At 38.6% G+C, this 14,840-nt stretch overlaps 1 pseudogene; it reads left to right on the top strand.

The window, feature by feature from the left end:
- The first annotated feature begins 14,045 nt into the window (after window positions 1–14,045).
- On the top strand, window positions 14,046–14,463 carry LOC120621183 (14 kDa phosphohistidine phosphatase-like; annotated as a pseudogene).
- The last annotated feature ends 377 nt before the right edge of the window (window positions 14,464–14,840 follow it).

Genomic DNA, 14,840 nt, shown 5'->3' with positions numbered 1-14,840 from the left:
GCTTTCCTGTATTGTCTTAATCAGTACTCACAATTCTAAGGGCTAGCAGGGCAGCCTAGAAAGGTTTTAATTTTAAGCTGCCACTAACCACCTCAGGCAAGTCACATGGTGAGACACATAGCTGGTAACTCCAGCCCTATCTGCAAAATCTGTCCAGAGCTCCTGCCAACACATTCTGGGGTTCATTGCCCTCAGCTCAGGCTGAGCTATATGTATATTGTGTACACATCTAACTGTGGAAAAAATGTGGGAATAATTTGCTGATGTGTTCTAAGCAAGTATGATTTAATTTCTGAAGAGGAATTTTTTCGATGAAACGAAGTCCCAAAATGGATGAATTAAGGGAATTTTTAAGAGAAACTTTGACCACATCATTTCTTGCAGGTGGTATTGGTTCATACCCAGACCTCTTTACCAGACCAGCCTACCTCTTCACTAGCTGCTTCTTACACCGGAACCCTTCAGAAGATTTCCCCTAGCTGACAGGAGCTGCTTTGCCAAAAATTATTGCAAAGTTATACACACTGCCCGCACCCTTACCCCGCTTACCACCAGGGTCCTCCTACTATCTCACAGATGCAGGGGCCCTTGCCTCTGAATGAAACAAAATTTGGAGCAACTTATGCTCCAGAGCTTTCTGTGGAATCAGGCTGAGGTAAGAGTTCTTTCATCCTTGTTTAGCTTTTTCTTACATCTTTTTCTCCCTTATTGGTTTCTCCTAACAGCACTCCCTAAATAAATCATTCATACACGAATCTCTGTCTCAGACTGTGCTTCTAGAGAACCTGCTTTAAAAAAGCCAGGTAGGATGCAACTCCGTAGTACTTCCCTTTATGAGTTAGATGGAATACATTTCGCTTTATGTTTTTGTTGTTTGGTTTTTTGTTTTTATTTTTGTTTTCACAGAGTTTGCTCTTACTTCCTTGGCGTCTTTATCTTTCCAGGTCAAAAATAAATGAAAGATGTTTATCAAAATCTCTTTCAAAATGTGCTCTTGATTAAGTAGGCCTATTCTATTTCAAATTTTAGTTAGGCCTATTCGTAGGTTATAAATATAGAGCCATGACAGTAACTTTGATCTCTATTTCCAAAAGACTCACTATTAGCCAGCATCAAATGGACAGCCATTCTATTCTCATAGGGTAGGGAAGGAGGGAAGCAGATACCTAATACTTTCTGTTGTACACGTCAGAAAATCTGACTCATTCTAGTTTGAATAGTAAGTGGAATTTATTGGCTCGTATAACTGACAAATCCAGAGGAGAAGTCTGGATTCAGGCATAGCTTTATCCTGTGGCTGAATGGTCACCAAGCACCTGGTTTCTTGTTGTCCCTTGGCCCTGCCTTTTACCATGTTGATTTTATTCTACCCTTGTGGTCCCAAGGGGGTTGCCAGAATCTCCCAAAGCCACATGTTTTCTCATTTATACTCAGCAAAAAACAGAGGATGCCTTTGCTTTATCGATTTTACTGAGTTTTACTCAGATTGGTCACATGTCTACCCCTGAACCAATCACCACAGCCAAAGAGACGAAGTATGCCGATTGGCTTTGCTTGGGATATGAACTCCGTTGCTGGGGCCAGGGATAGAATCTGATTCCCAAGAATTATATGGATCCCCAAATGAAAATCAGGGCCGATGGCAAAGAGGAAGTGGGGAATGGAATCTGAGAAGACAACCAATCAACACCAACCTGCTTCATCATGCAAGTGAAAGCGGCGGTACGTTTTATTCACTCAACATTTACAAGGTGTATCTGTGGGCCCTGTCCTGGGGTGGGGGTTGGGCATGAGAAGGAAGAAGAGAGTGAGAAAGAAGAGAAAGTGCCACAAAGCAGTGAAATAACAGTATGTGCAAGTGCTGGTAACTAACACCTGCGTGGGCCTTTAGAGTTTACAATATACACCTTATCTCACTAATCCTTATAATTTGAAAAGGAACACTTGTCCTTATTTTTGACTTTCCAGCATCTGAATCCCTTCCCCTCATTTGAGGAACCCTTCACCTTAGGGTCGTGGTGAAAGGCAGGGCCTTCCCTCACTATACAGGCTGAAAATGCCAGGTGCTTGCTTGCCCTCCCAGAATATGGGCACATAGTCTAGGTTTGGCCAAGCAGATGAACCTGTAATAGACTTTAAATTGGGCACTAGTGACACAAAGAAGCAGAGATTGTGGATCTCTTCTTTTTGACTGTTATTGGTGAGGGTGGCAGCAACACACAGTTTCTGTGGCCAATGAGCAAACAGGACACCCAGCTTCCAGCAACAGTGGTGATGGCAGGACAAGCTGCAGCAGTTGGTACTTGGTGACAGTGGCAGCAGTCTCCTAAACTCTGCCACTTGCTTTGGGGCTGTTTTCCTCTCTGTGTATAACCTCTGATTTTCCAGCCCTCCTAGCAATTCTGCAAGCCAAGCAATATCCTTTCAATAGATTGATTTTCAATCAAAATCAGTTTCTAAGGGTGCCACAGCTTACTGAAATACAATGTTTGAGGTCATTATTATCATCCTCATTTTCCAGATGAGAATACAGTCCATCTTTAAGCCCTATACATTTTCAGTATACGCCTCATTTACGAGTAAAGGAGAAACTGAGAAAGTCTCCCTCATTCCCCAAAGAGTCCCTTACTCTCCCATCTGTCTAGTGCCTAAAATGTACCGTTAGAAAAGGATTCCTCTGAGTCTGAAAGGCTTTTCCCTCAAAAGGCAAATGCTCCAGAGATCTCGAGATCTTGTCAGGCGACACCAGGGATGGGGTGGGAAAGGTGGGGATTCTTACTTTAGAGAGAGCTTTTTTAACAGCTGTTTGAGAGTAAAGGCCCATGAGAGTGAGATACAGGTGGGTGGGATAGGAGAGGAAGAAAAAGGCTAAAAGGGGAGGAATGTGCCTGGGGAGAAAAATGGAACTTGCCTCCACATTTCTAAGGAGGATCTTTGGCTTTGCTTAGTCTACTGGGGTAAAGAGCAGAGGGAGGTGGCAGTAGGGGAAGCCCTGGGGAAGATTAGATTGCTTGATACAGGTCTTTCTCAACCCTGTTTATCCTTTAGAATCGCCTAGGGAGCCAGTGCAGGGGGGAATGGGAATGGCTGCTCGATGGGTACAGGGTTTCCTTTCGGGGTGATGAAAATATTATGGAACTAAAATAAAGCTGATGGTTGCACAACATTGTGAATGTACTAAATGCCATTGAATTGTACACTTTAAAATGGTTGATTTTATGTTACATGAATTTTACTACAATTAAATAAAAATTTAAAAAATACCAGCATCCTGCATTCCCTGAGAGCGGGGAGAGAGTAATAAAGAGCATCATGAGGGTGGAGGAGTTTCAGAGAGAAAAAGAAGTGGAGGAAGCTCTTGAGGAGTGTGAGACTTGAGGGAGGGTGTGCTCTATAATGGGCTCCATAACTTTCTTCTAGACGCCTTCAAGATAACTTCAGTGAAGACTTAACATACTTTACTTTTTAAGGCTTTTATAGGAGTTGTAGTTGGATTTTTTTTTTTTGCTACAACTCTGTGCTGGGGTAGGGCTAAGTATAGCTTAGTTTTACTTGGGTTATACCTTATATCTATTTTATAGGTTCACTCAATCTTGGCCCTAGATTCTAGGAACAAATTCAAATGGGCCCAAGTTCTCTCTTACCCAGATGTCATAGGGTATGCCCAGATCTAAAGATATACTCCAATTAAAATGGTAAGAAACTGGGACTGTGCATTCTTGCTAAAGGCTCCAAAACACAACTCATACCTCCTAACCAGAAAAATATCCAGTTACCAGGGATGCGTTGGCAGCCAGCAATTTCAGCCTCTAATTTTGATAAAAATACTTGCTGAGACTGACTTGGCACAAACAAAGCACATTCACACTCAGCCAGCTGGACTCCATCTCAAGAGTACAAGATGAAGCTCCAGAAGGTGAAGAGATTGATGCTATTTATGGGAACAATCTGCAATCTTTCTGTTATGGGTCTGGGTGAAAATAGTGCAAAGAAATTATAGCAGTTATAAGGAGAAAGCAGCTACAGAAATGCTGCAAGCTCACCCATGAGCCAAAGGTCCCCAGAGACCCTGAGTGCCCGGGACACAGAATATGGCAGTGGCTTTGCAAAATGACCCTTATAAGAAGCAATTTCTAGTTCATATGCTCAGTAGAGCATATGAACTAGCAGTCAAAGAAAGGAAAAGACAATGAAGCCACATAAAACAAAGTGAACCGATGCAACCAAAGGAAAGTCAGATGGGTGGAAATTATAGCAAATCTCCAGAGGTACCAAAGCAGATGTTCCCATCGGGTTCTGTAATGCTACTTCCCAACACCACCCTGCCCTCCTGACTCCCATCTTTACCCGGTTCCCAGCATTTCATTTTGCTCTTCCATCCATTTATTAAATCATCCAACAGATCTTGACTAAACACAGTCTCTATGCCAGACCCAGTACAAGGCTCTGGATGTATAGAACTGAGGAAAACACAGTTAAGCTGGTTTAAGAAGAGGCTCAGAGATTATAGTGTCCCCCCCAAAAAGTACATTCAAAATAAAATTTTATTTTTCAAAACAACACAAACCTTACATATATGCTAGAATTAAAATAGCTTCTTTCTAGCTTTGAGGATTACTAAATTCAGATTACCTTAATTAAAGATAAGTGTTTTTCTTGTTCTCATTTTGGTTGTTCCTACTTTGCTGGTGCCTTAGGGGGATAATCCAGCTATGAAAACTTTCCCTGACCTTAAAAAGCTTACGGGAGGATGAATTTTGCCTCTCTGGCTACCATGACTGCTCTATTCTTTCCCAATTTCTGGTAACCACCATGGTTCTTAGTGATGGAAGGAGGATGAGATGGCAACAGGGAGAGGAACTAGTAATCTGGAAAAAGGGCCAGCTGCTTGCTGACAAAATCCCATGAAGTCATTGGGCTCTCATATCAAGATGCTGAATGAATTTTTGGTAGTTATACTTCAGGATGTGGTGAAGGTTTTGAGAAGAACACCAAGATATCAGAGGGATGGAGTGGCTTTCATCTTATAATAAATTAAATCATTTCATACTTTTAACACTATCTAAAAATAGAAAAATTGGGAGGTTATATGACCCAAATCATAAAGATATGGCATCAGCAAATGTGGCATTGTCCATCATATCCTTGAACACTAGAATTAGGGGTCACTTCTTATAACTGAACTCAGGTACCAATCCAGTTCAATAGCAGAAGTCTAGGGATAATATTAAATCAGTCAGGACTTGGTGAATAGCAGGTCCAGAGAAAAGCAGTGTAGGAATGGGTCAAGGCCAGGGAGGAAAAGAGAGTTCCAAGGTGGCTTCCAATAACCAAAGTAACTACCTGGAAATTTCTAGAAAAGACAGAAAGTTTCCAAAGTTAAAAGTTGGACAAAGAAGAGTTAAAAGCCAATGATTTACCAAAAAGAATTTCGTTGGGTTCTAAAGATGAGATTAAATGGTCAAAGGAGAATACGGGAAAAGAGAATGTCAACATGTTAGCAAGGTGGGGTAGGCCGACTAGGAGGCCTAAATGGGATTTTGGCTACCGGGCCCAACGGAATGTTGCTTGCATGGCACCCCTCTCCCAGTTCTTCAGTTAGCCTGAGAGGTTACACAGGCCAAAGGAATTGTTTCATGGATGATTGGATAAGCTCATAGCTGAGAGATGTACAATGAATTAAATGAGATATGTCTGAGCTATAGCCCTGACTTGTGGTTGTCAGTGAATTAAAGAATCAAGGTTCTAAGTATAAACTTTTCTTTAAATTCAGGGTGTGTATGTAGACACTTATTGTTTTATCTGCCTCGAAGAGTCCTTGACTTCTTTGGAAGCTGTCCTTTCCCATTTCAAACATGGTTATGTTTGATCATGGTTATAGTTGCCTAATTACAGTTTCTCCATTTTTCAGCTAGGGTGAGCACATAACCCAGGCTAGTCTCCACCGTAAATATGGTGACTGTTTCTGGAATGGTATGTATCTCGAGTCAGGATAATCAGAGTTCTCTAACTGGAACTGATGGGAAGATGCTTTCTTCTCTGTTCATTTGGAAGACTGTATGGATGAAAGCCTAGACTTGCTTGAAGACAGAGTTCCAGTTTAGTGAGGACAATGAATTTCGAGAAGGAAGCTAACAGGCAAAGAGAGGCAGAGAGTAGAGGACAGAAAGGAGAGTGATCTGAAGTTAATTTCAGTCACTCCTGAGGGCAGCTCCACCTCTGCCTTCCATGTTTTGGTTGCAGGACACAATATTCTGCTTTCCACTTAGTTTAAATTGTGTTTCTTTAACTTTTATCCAAAGAATCCTGTCCAAGCAAAGCCATCTGACAATACTCCCTGAAATTAATTGCCTGGGGGAATTTGTCAAAAGTTGCACAGGTACTACCTACCACACACCAACTAGAATAATTAAAAATTTTAAAACAATACCAGATGGCAAAAATGTGGGAAGTGGGGGGTAAATGGTGAAAATAAAATAAAATACTTTGGAAAACTGTTTGGCATTTTCTAATAAAGTTACACATACACCTATCCTATGAGAGCAATTCCACTTCTAGACCTTTGCCCAAGAGAAATGAAAATACATGTCCACAAAAAGGTAAATAAGAATGTTTGCAGCAACTTTATCGATGATAGCTCCCAACCAGAAGCAACCTAAATGAGAATGGATAAACAAATTGTTTATGATTGACCCTTGAACAATACAAGGGTTAGGGGTACTGACCCCTCATGCCCCACATAGTTGAAAATCTGCATATAAGTTTTGACTTCTCAAAAACTTAACTACTAATAGCCGCTTATTGTTGACCAGAAGCCTTACCAATAACAGTCAATTAAGACACATTTCATATGTTATATGTACTATATACTGTATTCTTACAATAAACTAAGCTAAAGAATAGAAAATGTTATTAAGAAAATCACAAAAAAGAGAAAATGTATTAACAGTAATGTGTGCATTTTTTGAAAAAATCCGCATATAAATGGACCCATGCAGTTCAAGCCCATTGTTGTTCAAGGGTTAACTGTAAATTTATACAATTCATATACATGAATCACAACAATGAAGATGAATCTCAAAAACATACCGAACAAAAATGCCAGGCACAAAAGAGTACATATTGTATAATTCCACTTACTTTAGGTTCTAGAACAGGAAAAACTAATCTATTATGATAAAAATCAAAACGGTGGGTTTTGAGAGAAGAGATTGAAAGGAGGCACAAGGGAACTTTCTGAGGTAATAGAAATGTTCTATATTTTGATTAGGGTAGCAGTTACATTGATCAATATATTTGTCAAAACTCATAAACAGTTCACTTAAAATCTGTGCATTGTATTTTATGTAAATTATACCTCAATTTTAAAAAAAAGGATATTTGTACACACATGTTCATAGCAGCATTATTCATGATAGCCAAAAGGTGGAAGCAATACAAGTGTCCACTGACAGAATGGATAAACGAAATGCGGTATGTACATATAATGGAATATTATTCAGCCCTGCAAGGGAAGGAGATTGTGACACATGCTACAACATGAATAAACCTAGAGTACATTATGTTAAATGAAAGAAACCAGTCACGAATAGACAAATACTGTATGATTCCACTTATATGAAGTACCTAGAGTAGTCAAAATCAGAGACAGAAAGTAGAATGATGGTTGCCAGGGGTTGAGGAAGGAGGAAATGGGGAGTTATTGTTTAACGGATACAAAGTTACAGTTTTGTAAGATCAAAAGAGTTCTGGAGTTGCATTATGGTAGGGGTTGCAGAACAATATGAATTACTTAATACCACTGAACTATGTAATCGAAAATGGTTAAATTGGTAAATGTTGAGTTACATGTACTTAGCACAATCTAAAAAAGAGAATTGAAAACAAATTGGATAGGGACTGGCATGTGGTTGTCTACTTTCTACTTTGCCAAGTAAGGACACTGAAAAACAAACAACCCACCAACTACTATTACCTGCCTTTCATAAAAGGAAGGATATTTTTGAAATTAAAAATGTTCAGAAAGAGTCGGGATAAAAAACAATTCTTTCCCAAAATATGATGTTTGTACATCTTTTCCCACATTATTCTTATTTTTTATTTCATTACAGGTTAATAATAAAAAATTCTTCCCACATAAACACCAGTTTGAAGACTAGAGTTTGGAATTGCTACCAGTAGATACTTCAAAGTGGGGTTTGATGGCACCACCAGTGATAAAAACCCCGAGTCCCTCAACCCATTATTCTGACCCAATATGACATTTTCAGCATTCTGAAAGCATGTTTTGATTCACATGTAGAAGACTATCATGCAAAAATGTCCCAGAGACAGCTACTGAAAGACCAAACACCAGAAAGCCCTCTGGACCAGAGGATAATAGTGGCAGCGAGAGCTAGGAAAGCAATGTTCTCACTCTGACACCATCAGATAGTGCATTTGTTTCTCTCCTGCACCTACATTCTAATTTGTGTGCTTTTAATGAGGTACTTGCTTAGCCAGCAAAAGCTCTCACAGCTGCTACTTCCCAGAAGCCAGGAAGTACTATAAACCAAAGATGATGCAGCCAGAGAGGCTGAGTTTGCGTGGGTGGTGGCAAAGTGAGAAGAAAATGAAACAAGTTTGAAACCACAAGGAAATTTATAGTTGATTCCGAGATTCAACCTTTGCAGTAAGTGGAGTCTCCCAAAATTCTGGGAGCCTGAGCACTGGTACTAAATTTCGTGCGCCTGATTAGGAAAGAGGTGAATGGGCATTGCAAAGTGAGGCAGTCCAGGAATTGGCAGGGTCTACATGAAGTCTACCCACTTCATATTGTTAAAGAGCATTAAAATATTTTATTAAATTAGCATAACAAAATTCCTTTAAGATACATTCGAAGTTATTTATGTCTTAGAAAAGCAAGAAACAGTCAAAAGGAATCAGTGTCATGTGATTAATATGGCAATTGCAGCATTTGTATACATATATATCAAATAAGACTTAAATATATTTTCTATGCCATTTTCTCCCAGGTAAGTAGCTGCAAAATTAGAAAGAACTTGAATATATTAAAGTACATTAAAAAAAATAACCACATACTTTCAGAAAAATCGCAAATAATGACAATTTTTTATGCCCTTGCTACCCTGCTCGAGCTCTCACATCCTATGCTCCCATGCGGAAGCCCTCCTCACCCAACTTGGACTCTGACACCTTCACCAGTTTACCCCCCTCGTGGATACCTTCTTCATCAGGCTTAGACTCTGACACTCTGCTGAGAGCAACCATTATCATCACCATTATTCAACGTGAACACCCTTTGCCACCCTGCCTAGACTCCAAGTTGTTACACTCAAGCAGCCCTCCACCACAGGCACCTGTTCAAATTCTGACATTTACCCTGTGCTGGGCTGCTCTCCTGAGTATATGTCCTCTTTGCTCCACTCAGGCTCTGACACCCGTGCTGAGCTACACCACTGCATGGATGTCCTCACATTGCTTGCCAATTTTTTTGTTAAAACCTATAGGTCCTATTTTGTAATATCTTTGTAATTGTTTTGCCTTATTGCTAGATTTACATTGATTCAACTTCATGACTAATCTTGTTATATCACATATTCCCCATTTCCTAGTTTTCATTCTAAAATGTCTTTGTCTGGATTTCATCATCAGGTAGGTTTTTCAAGAAGTATTTATACGTGCTTTACCTGAGCTAAGCCTTTGCATATTTGAGACTATTTGTTGGTAGCCTGCATACACAGGTAGAAATTCAGATGGGTATAAAATTCTTGGGTCACATTTATTTCTCCTTAGGACTAATCATTGCCCTGTCATCTTCTGGCATGGATCACTGCTGCGAGTAAATTTGAACCCAGCTTTACCTCCTCCTATTACAACAGACTTGTGTTTTTTGCCTAGATACTCAAAGGATTATTCATTTAGTTCATGAAGTTTAGTTACTTCATGTGGCTATGTCATGTTTCTATGCCTCTGTTAACATTTTCTTAGAATTGAGTGTGTCCTTTAAATCTGTAAATTTTTTCTTCATTTCAGGAAAGTTCTTCTTTCATTTGTTCTACTCTCTACCTCAGAGATACCAAATATGTATATGGTGGATTTCTGTTGTGTTTTCTCAATGTATATAATTTCAATGACTTTGAACTTCTATATAGATGTAAAGTGTCATAGTTCAGTCTTCTATAACAAAAATATTATAGGCTGGGTGGCTTATAAGCAACAAATATTTATTTCTCACAGTTCTGGAGGCTAGGAAGTTCAAAATCAAGGCACCAGCAGATTCAGTGTCTGGTGAGAATCTGCTTCCTGGTTCATAGATGGCCATCTTCTCATTGTGTCTTCACATGGCAGAAAAGGCAAGAGAGTTCTCTGGAGTCACTCTTACAAGAGTGCTAACCCCGTCCTTCCTCCTACTTTGAGAGCATGTGGCATAAAGAATAAGGAATTGATTATGGTGCCCAGCAGCAGCAGTAGTCACAGAAACATCTATTTGCAGGGGCTACAACTTCAACAGGGGGGCAATGTCCACTGACACTGGGGACGGGGGTCCAACCTGTGGCTTTTAATGCTTCAGCAGTTATGACTGCAATGTGTTCCTGGACTGATTTATGGCAATATTCAGAAAGCTGTTGTCCTGGTTGCTGCCGGGACCTCCTTGTTCTGACCATTTTTAGAGCCTACTTCTCCAACCTTTTCCACAATCTCTGTTTAGTAAATTTTCTTTTGTGCCTAAATCATCTAGAGTTTGTTTATACTGCTTGAAGCTAAGAACTCTGACTGAATAATGATTAAATTTGCATGTTCATTGTTACTATTACAGTACATCATATTTCCAAAATAAAAACGATCAACAGCTCGAGTGTTTCATTAAAATATTAAAATACTATTAGGGAAATGCAAGTCAAAGGCACAATGAGATATCGTCTCATACTATAATCAACAGGGCAAGTAATAACAAACGTTGGAGAGGATGTGGAGAAAAAGGAACCCTCATACACTGCTGGTGGGACTGCGAATTGCTACAGTCGCTATGGAAAAAAGTATGGAGGGTCCTCAAAAAACTAAAAATTGATCTACCATATGATCCAGTAATCCCTCTACTGATTATTTACCCCCCAAAGACTTAAAAACTCATATCCGAAAAGATATTTGCACACTGATGTTCATAGCAGCATTATTCACAGTGGCCAGGACATGGAAGAAACAGAAATGTCCTATAATAAATGATTGGCTAAAGAAGCTGTGGTACATATATACAATGGAATATTACTCAGCCATAAGAAGAGATGAAATACTGCCATTTGTGACAACATGGATGGACCTTGAAATAATCATACTAAGCGAAATAAGCCAGACAGAAAAGGTTGAAAATCACATGATATCACTCATATGTGAGATATAAACCTAAAAGCAACAAATGAACAGGACAAATAAACACAGACTCAAGGACATAGACAAAAGACTAGTGGTTATCAGAAGGGAGGGGGGAAAAATTAAAAAATAAAATGTTAAAAAAAAATAAAATAAAAATAGAAAAGAAAAAAATATTAATATAACCCATACCTAATATTATATGTAATGATAAAAAACAAACTTTTCCCTTAAAATCAGGATCAAACCATGAATCTCCTCACACCACTTCTATTTCTCATTGTACTGGACATTCAAGGTAATTAGATGAGAAAAAAGAAATAAAAAGCATCCAGGTAGGAAAGAAAGAAATGAAACTCTATTTGCAGATGATATAATTTGATCTTTTATATAGAAAATTCAAAAAAATCCACGAAAAAATTAAAACTAATAAACAAGTCCAGCAAGGTTTCAGGATATAAAATTAACATGCAAAAATCAATTGTATTTCTGTACACTAGCAGTGAACAAACTATAAATGAAATTAAGAAAATAATTTCATTTACGATGGCATCAAAAAATTAAAATACTTAGGAATAAATTTACCAAAGGACTTGTACATCAAAAATTATAAACATCACTGAAAGAAATTAAAGACTTAAAGGAATAGAACAGCATCCCATGGTCATGGAACAGAAGACTTGATATTGTTAAGATGGCAATACTCCAAGTTAATACACAAATTCAATGCAACTTCTATCAAAATATCAGCATCCTTTTTTAGCAGAAATTGATAAGTTGATCCTTACATTCATATATAAATGAAAAAGATTTAGAATAGCCAAAAGAATCTTGAAAAAGCAGAACAAAGTTGAAGGACTCATATTTCCTGATTTCAAAAACTAGTGAAAAGCTGCAGTATCAAAACAGTCTGATAATAGCATAGGATAGACATGTAGATCAATGGAATGAAACTGAACATTCAGAAATAAAACTTCCTATTTGGTGAATTGATTTTTGGCAAGGGTGACAGCCCATTCGATACAGAAAAAATAGTCTTTTCAATGAACAGTGCTGAGACAACTGGATAGTAGCATACAAATGAACGAATTTGGACTCATATCTCACGCCATATGCAAAAAAAAAATTAACTCAACATAGATCATCGACCTATATGGAAAAGCTAAAACTATAAAACTCTTAGAAGAAAACATAGAAGTAAATCATTATGTCCTTGGATCAGGCAACATTATCTTTGATGTAACACAAGAGGTATAGTTGCAAAAGAAAAAACGGTAAATTAGACTTGTTCAGAAAAAAAACAAACAAACTTGTGCTTCAAAGGACACCCTCAAGAAAGTGAAAAGACAACTCATAAAATTGGTGAAATTATTTTTAAATTATATATCTGATAAGGGATTTGTATTTAAAATACATAAAGAATCTTATGACTCAACAATGAAAAGGAAAACAACCCAATTAAAAATGGGCAAAAGATTGGAATAGGCATTTTCCAAAGAAGATTGTACAAGTAGCCAATAAGCACATGAAAAGATGTTCAACATCACTACTCAGTAGGGAAATGGAAATGAAAACCACAATGATATTGCTAAAGGGTACAGAGTTTCTTTTGGAGATAATAAAAATGTTCTAAACTGATTGTGCTAGTGGTTGCACAAATGTGCAGTACTAATGACCATTGAATTGCACACTTAAAAGGGGTGAATTTTATGCAGGTGAATTACATTTCAATAAAGCTGTTGCCAAAAAACCTGCAATGAGATGTCACTTTATACTTGACATATAGCTAAAATAGAAAAGACAGACAATAACTTATGTTGCCGAATATGTAGAAAAATTGCACCCCTCATTCATTGCTGGTGGGATTGTAAGATGGTGTAGCCACTTTGAAAAACAGTTGGCAGTTCCTCAAAATGTTAATACAGTTAGCCTATAACCCAGCAATTCCACTCATAGATCTATACACAAGAGAAATGAAAACATATGTCCACATAAAAACTTGTACATGAATGTTTATAGTAGCATTATTCATAATAGTTAAAAAAAAAAAGGAAACAATCTAAATGTCCATGAATAAGCAAAATGTGGTATATCTTTACAACGGTATATTTGACAATAAAAAGGATGAAGAAATGATATATGCTACAACATGAATATATCTTGAAAATATCATGCTAAGTGAAAGAAATCAGAGATAAAAGATCACATATTGTGTGATTCTGTTTATAGAAAATGTCCAGAATGAGCAAATCCATAGAGACAGAAAGTATATTAGTGATTTCCAAGGGCTAGGGGGAAGGGGGAAATGGGGAGTCACTGCTAAACGGCACAGGGGCCATTTTGGGCATGATAAAAATGTTCCAAAATTGGGTACTAGACAGAAGGAGATTTGACTTTGAGTGTTGCACACACAATGCAATATACAGATGATGTATTATAGAACTGCATACTTGAAACCTATATAATTTTATCAACCAAAGTCGCCTCAATAAATTTAATTTAAAAATTAGATGGTACTAATGGTTGTACAACTCTACATATATTCTGAAAACCACTGAATTTCACACTTTAAAGGGGCAAATTTTATGTGAATCATATCTCAGTAAAACTATTCTTAAAGTTTTTTAAAAAATCATGAAGATTGTGGGGCCACAGGGGAGTGCGTTCTGGAGAACATGGCCACCGTGGACCCTGCCCAGATACCCAAAGCGGACATTCACTCCCATAGCGTCTTCAAGTATGGGCTGATTAGAGTCCACCAGCATTGCTCTCCAGGCCCCCTGCTGTGGAGAGCAAGGAGATTGGTGTGGCTACAAGTGGACCAAACACCACGCTGACATCTATGACAAAGTATCTGGCCAGATGCAGAAGAAGGGTTATGACTGCAAGTGTCTGGGAGAGGGGGCACATCTCCCACCAGAGCCAGGACAAGAAGATCCGTGTACAACTACTCCATGGAATACAGTGGAGCCCAGCACTCTGTCTCCCCACAAGAAGCTCGAAGCCAGGTACCTGGACTATGAGGTCACCTGGGTGATGAGGCCCACCTGCGGCCTGCTGCCTCCAGCTGCCCATTTGGAATCTCGCCCTTGAAGCCCCCTCCTGAGGGCCTGGGCTGTACCTCCTCGCTCCATGCTACCCTGGGCTAGGCCTGGGAGACAGACACCAGCCTGGCACCAGTGCACAAGTTTATCTTGGGAATTAAAAGCATTGTCACTCCTGCTGGTCCCTGCGGGGAAAAATAATGAAGATTGTAATGTGAATGCCACAGATCAGAATAGCATTATAAAGTTAAATAGTGAACAGGGCTCTAGTGAAAATGAGAGTATGATTCTTGATGTTATTGGATACACATCTGAAAATATGATCACTTTGCACAAGTAGCCAAAAAATAATAGTGCAAATTGTAAAAGGGATGATGAGTATCTGAAAATTGGATTGAACTGGGCTAGCAATTTATTTACCTCTAT

Source organism: Pteropus medius, unplaced genomic scaffold (genome assembly GCF_902729225.1).
Source record: "Pteropus medius unplaced genomic scaffold, Ma_sr-lr_union100, whole genome shotgun sequence".
Taxonomy (NCBI): domain Eukaryota; kingdom Metazoa; phylum Chordata; class Mammalia; order Chiroptera; family Pteropodidae; genus Pteropus; species Pteropus medius.
Note: the sequence above shows the minus strand (reverse complement) of the source record. Positions and strands in the feature narration are given on the sequence as shown.